Raw genomic sequence first — 6,498 nt, 5'->3', positions numbered from 1 at the left:
CTAGTAAAATGTGTACGGGGATCCATGGAAGGGAAAGGGTAGGAGCAGAGGGGTAAGGATGGGGGGGGCGGTAATCATAGTGTCACACACAACTTGATGCAGAGAGGGAGGGGTGTGTGAAGGAAATTAGAAAGATCTGATGTTAAAAAAAAACACAAAACCCCAATGTATATAAACTTTGTAAGTAAAATAATACAAAATAAAAATTTATTTTTTAAAAAAGCCAAACTCAAAAGATCGCATATCATGTAATTTCATTTCAGTGACACTTTAGAATAGGACAATTATAGAGACATAAAGTAGATAAGTAGTTTCTAGGGACTGTTAGGCGAAGAAGTGATTGACTAGTAAGAGGTTACAAAATGAATGTATGTTCAGCATAATGAGACTATAAGGTACTGAAGCAGTGGGTTTATGATCTATTCATTTAACTGTAAACCCCAGTCAGTGAGCTTGACTCTATGCAAATTGCAAACAATGAAAACCAGGATACAGAAAAATTGTTTGACATGTAGAAATGAGACCATGATAAAAATAATCTAATACAAGTGCATTGGCCTAATTTAAGAGAGTGGGTGAAAGGGAGCTAACTAACCTGAGTGACTTTGAAAATAGTATTTTGCCTCAATGCTATAAGGTTAAAGTAAAAAAAAGAAATATACACAAACACTACATGTTACTACTTCTCATATGGTTGTGGTGTTGTTGTTGTGTGCCATCAAGTAGCTTGAGACTCATAGCGATCCTATGTACAAAAGCCCTAACCCCTGCTCTATCCTGTGCCAATCTCACTGTCTCCATCCAACACACTCATGCCCATTATCCCAGTCACCGAATCAATCTACCTCATAGAGGGTCTTCCCCTCCTGCGCTGTCCCTCCATCCTATGGTACTTCCTGAAAATTTTCAGTGTCAATCAGTTCTTTTTGGTACAGTGACTCTGCATATTACCTCCATCTTCTTTTGATGCTTGCTGAATCATTCAATATGCAAAATTTAGCATCCATTGTAAATCAAGTTTTAAATTTGTTTTTCAATTCTCTCAGCTTGAGAAAAATCAGAGCAAGTTCTTCCCTTTATATTCTCCAATTTCAGCTGTCTGCACATTCCATCACAATACTTTTCTTTGTCCTTTTGAGCTACCCTTTGAAATCTTTTGGTCAGCTCTTTTACTACAGCATGTTTTCCCTTTGTTTTGGCTTCTCAATCCTCCAGGGCAATTTTTAGAGTCTCTTCTGACATGCATTTCAGTTTTCTCTTTCTTATCTGTGCTTGAAATGACCTTTTGTTTTCTTCATGGATGATGTCCTACAAATCATCCAGTCTTCGATTGTTGTTGTTGTTATGTGCCATTGAGTCACTTGCGACTCATAGCAACTCTGTGTACAAGAACCCTAAATGCTATTCTATCCTGTGTCAACCTAGCCATCTGAAACACACTCATTCCCACCACTTAAGTCACAGAATTGATCCATCTCGTCAAAGGACTTCCTCTCCTGCGCCGCCCCTCCACTCTGCGAAACATGATGTCCCTCTCCAAGGACAAGTCCCTTGCAAACATGCCAAAATTATGTCAGATGAAGCTTCAGAATTCTTGACTCCAAGGAGCATTCCAGCTTCACCTTCTCCACGACAAACCTGTTCGTTCTCCTAGCAGTCCATGGTATGTTCAATACCCTTCTCCAACACCACCGCTTAAAGGCATCAATTCTCTTTCTATCATCTCTATTCACTGTCCAACTCTCTGATTCATAGCCCATAATTGTGAAGACTATAGCCCAGATCAGGCACACCTTAGTCTCCAGACTGACATTGTTGCTCTTCAGTACTCTTGAGAGGTCCCTCACAGCTGACTTTCCCAATGCAGTTCATCTCTTGATTTCCTGGCTACTGTTACCAAGAGTGCTGACTGTGGAGCCTAGTAAACTAAAACTGTTAAACTAGTGTTCAATGCCTCAAACATATTTCTAAGATGATTTTGAATTTCAGACATAATAGATTCAAAATCATATCTCGGTTCTTGTGGACTTATTTTTGTTTCCTTTGGCCTCAAATTGAACTTGCATATGAGGTAATACAAGCAGGAACCAATGGTAATGAAAGAGGAAGTAGAACTGCATTGAAGGCATTGGAGCAGGGGGATCCTCAGGAATCAATGGGATATCAGTTGACTTGCTTCAATTAACAGATGCAGCCTTGAATGTGCTTACTAATCTATGTCAAGAAATTTGGAGGACAGTTAGGAATCTCCCAAAATTATTGAGTAGTAATGATGTCAACTTGAGGACTAAGGTGTGTCTGTCATGCCATGGCCTTTCTGATTACTTGCTATGCATCTGAGAGGTGGACAAGTAATAGGGATGATAGAAGAAAAAAATTGATGCCTTTGAGCTGTGGTGTTGGAGAAGAGCACTAAACATCCCATAGATTGTCAGACAAATAAACAAATATGCCTCAAAAAGGGGCATCTAGAGTGCTCTTTGGAGGCAAGGATGCTGAAGTTTCACATCACCTACTTTGGTAATGTTGTTAGGAGGTGCTTTTCCTTGAAAAGTGACATGATACTTGGAAGGGTGGAGCGTTGGCAAAGGAGAGGAAGACGTTAACCAAGTGAATTGACAGGGTGACTGCTGCAATGGGCTCTTTTGTGTCAGGAATTGTGCGTATGGTCCAGAATAGGACAGGGTTCATATCTTGTCCCTAGGGTCATTATGAGCTGTACTCAACTAGATGACACTTAACAACCACTAACAACTGCATGTTAAGACTATAGCATGGAGCTATAGTCTAGCAATTTTGAAAGTTCATGTAGGTTCATAATTCAAATGCACAGCCATGAAGTTACATAGTAACCCTGCATCTCACATGCTTTGGGAATATCCTTAGGAACGGCAGCTCTTGGAGAAAGACATTCTGTTTAGCAAGGTAGAGGGTAAATAAAAAAGAGAAATACCCTTACTGAAAAGGATTGGCAGAGTAGCTACGGCAATGAGCTCAGGCACAGTATCAATGGTGAAGATGGTGCAGGATCATTCTGTTGTACATAAGGTTTCTATGAATCAGAACCACTTGATAGTTCCTAATAACAATAACTAGGGAGCTCTGGTGGCCTCATGGGTCAGCTATGGATTTGTTCTGACTCAAGGGTACCCAACAACAACAATAACAACTGTTGGTCTAGTGGTAAGAAACTACACTGCAGCCTCTAGGGCACATGGTTCAAATCCATCAGCTGCTCCCCTGGAATAAGGTGGACAATCTCCTCACATGCAATTTCCTGCTTCTGAAAATCCACTGAAGAGTCCACTATGGACAGGTTCTTAATCAATGACACACAACGACAACTAAGAGTTGATACTTAATTCCCTTCCCCTTGACTTAATTCTCTTTCTCTTGAATGTTAACCTCATTTACTCACTTGATTCCCCAAAATAGAGTATGAAAAAGAAGAAAGTAGGGAAGTCTGGCAGACACCCCCTTCTAACCAAATGTTTGTGGTTTGCTTTAGAATTTTCCAAATATTTGTAGTTAACTTGATAAGTTATCAGTATCACAGCTTCCCTGATACACTATGATGACAAGACCACTTCACCTTTGAAACTGTTGTGGTGGTGGTGGTGTGTACCGTAGAGTCAGAACTGACCCATAGCTGACCCTCAAGTGGGTTTTCAGAGGCATTTAATTGCACAGGAGGAGATTGTCCATCCTTCTCACCTTTGAGGTAGTTTCCCCTAAACCAACAAGCCTCGAAGATTGAGAAAACATCAGACAAACACAAACTGAAGGACATCCTGAAAAATATCTGAAGAACAGGGTTCAGAACTTTTAAGTTCGTGAACAATAAGAAGAGACTGAGAAAATATCAGGTATTGGAGGAGACTAAGGAAACATGACCAATAACTGCAATGTAACCTGCATTGGATTCCAGAACAGAAAAAGAACATTAGTATAAAAACTAGAAAATCCAAATAAAGCCCATAGTTTAGTTAATAGCATTATGCCAGAATTAATGTTTTAGTTTTGACAATTGTAACATGGTTATATAAGATGTTAGTATTAGAAAAATTTGGATGAGAGTGTTCAGGAACATTTTGTTCTTTTTTTGTAATTTTTGTGTAAATCTGAAACTACTCCTAAATAAAATGTTAACTTTTAAAAAAATTACCAGGAAGTCAGAGTATAAAGATGATACACGTGTAAAATAAATGAATGAAAACTAATTAAAAGAGGAATGTTAAGAACTGACTTTCCATAATGGCTCCCCTTTTCCAGACAAGCTCTCTTATTCTAGAAAATCTGTATTTGTACATTTCATCACAGGAAAGGCAGACAATGGTCTGCAGCAGACCTTCAGAGATTCTACTTAAAAGCATGGTGTTAGGGAGATAAGTTCATTCATTCATTTGAGAATTGATTTTAAAACAAATATCTTTTTCAAAAAAATTAATTTTAATGAAAGTTTACTGAGATTTAGGGTTTCCAGTCATTCGTTGTTGCACTTTTCTCCCTGCCCACCTCCTCCCCCCTCAATTCACTTTTCTCCTTGATAAGTAAAAGAAAGACACTTTCATGGCTATGCAATTTCTCCCCCCAAGTCCACTGCACTGTGCAGCCTTCATTCTGGACTCCTGATATGACAATGATACCTAATTATATATCCGTTTTAAACAGTTCTCACCCTCATCTGTTGCAATGCAGCACACATAATTCCTCCCCTCCTTCTCTGTTCTTCCCTCAACCCCAATGTCAGTCCTGTTTTACAATAGTGGCCCTGTGCAATATTTGTCCTTTTGTGACTGAGATATTTCACTTAGAATAACGTCCTCTAGGGTCATCCACTTAGCATAACATTTCATGAGTTCCTTGTTTTCCAGTGCTGCATAGTATTCCGTTGTGGGAATATACCAGAGCTTCTCTATCCATTCATTTGTTGATGGGCACTTTGGTTGTTTCCAGCTCTTTGCTATTATGAACAAAGTCACAATGAACATGGGTGGGCATATATATACTTGGGTGGCAGTAATGGTTTCTTTAGGGTAAATTCCCAGAAGTGGAATTGCTGGCTCAAATGGTATTTCTATTTGCAACTTTTTGAGAAAGCACCACACTGCCTTCCATAGTGGTTGCACCATTTTACACTTCCTCCAACAGTGAATAAGGGTTCCAGTTTTTCCACAACCTTGCCAGCATTTGTTGCTTGCTGTTCTGTTAAATTTTGCTATTCTGACTGGGGTGAGATGCTATCTCATAGTTGTTTTCTTTGTATCTTTCTTATAGCTAGGGATTTTGGACATTTCTTCATGTGTTTGTTTGCCATCTGAATGTCTTCTTTGGTGAAGTGTCTGTTCATATTCTGTGCCTATTTTTCAATTGGGTTCTTTACTTTTATCTTATTGTGGTGCTCAAGTATTTTATAAATTCTAGATAAAAGTCCCTTATCTGACAAGCCATTACCAAATATTTTTTCCAATCTGTGGCTTCCTTTATTAACCTATTGGAGAAGTTTTTGCATCCTCAGCTCCTGATGCCACGTTCTTCATAAAGTCTGACTTTTTGAATGATTTGTTCAGCATACAGATTGTGCAGATATACACCCTGACACACACCTGTCCTGATTTGAAACCATGCAGTGTCCTCTTCCTCTGTTCTGACAACAGTCTCTTGAAATAGTTATAGGTTTTTCATGAGCACAATTAAGTGTTCCAGGATTCTCATTCTTCTCAATATTAGCCATAATTTGTTACTTTGCATAGTCAACAAAACACAGGTAGACATCTTACGGGTTTTATTGTCTGCTTTCTGCAAAGATATATCTGACATCACCATTGATATTCTATATGCCATAACCTCTTCTAAATCTAGCATGAATTTTTGGCAAATATCCAATGATAGAGTGCTAAATATGTTTTAAAATAATCTTCAGTAAGGTATTTGTTTGCATGTGATATTAATGGTACTTTTTTATAATTTTCACATTTTATTAAATCTCTTTTTGGGGAATGAGAAAATAAAATGGTTCTCTTCCAGTCAGTTGGCCAAGTATCTGTCTTTCAGATTTCTTAGAACTTAGTAAGGCATGTTTGTTATTGTTCTTCCTCATTTCAACTGACTTGAATGTTGGAAAACTGGAAACTGCTAAGAAAAGTAATGGAATGCATGAACATTGACATACTAGACATTAGTGAGATGAGTTAGACCAGGTTTGGCCACTTTGAATCAGATCATCATATGGTAGACTATTCTGGGAATGAAAAACAAAAAAAGAATGGTATTGCATTTACAGTCAAAGTCAATTTTACTTTCTATCCTGAAATACAACATTATAAGTGATAGGATAATACCCATACACGTACAAAGAAGACTCATCAATATGATTGTTGTTATTGTTGTTATGTGCCGTCGAGTCATTTGCGACTCATAGTGACCCTATGTACAACAGCCCTAAACCGTGCTCTATCCTGTGCCAATCTCATTGCCTCTGACACACCCATCCCGATT

This window comes from Elephantulus edwardii, unplaced genomic scaffold (genome assembly GCF_000299155.1).
Source record: "Elephantulus edwardii isolate Elephantulus edwardi_28Jun2011 unplaced genomic scaffold, EleEdw1.0 scaffold00099, whole genome shotgun sequence".
Classification (NCBI taxonomy): domain Eukaryota; kingdom Metazoa; phylum Chordata; class Mammalia; order Macroscelidea; family Macroscelididae; genus Elephantulus; species Elephantulus edwardii.
Note: the sequence above shows the minus strand (reverse complement) of the source record.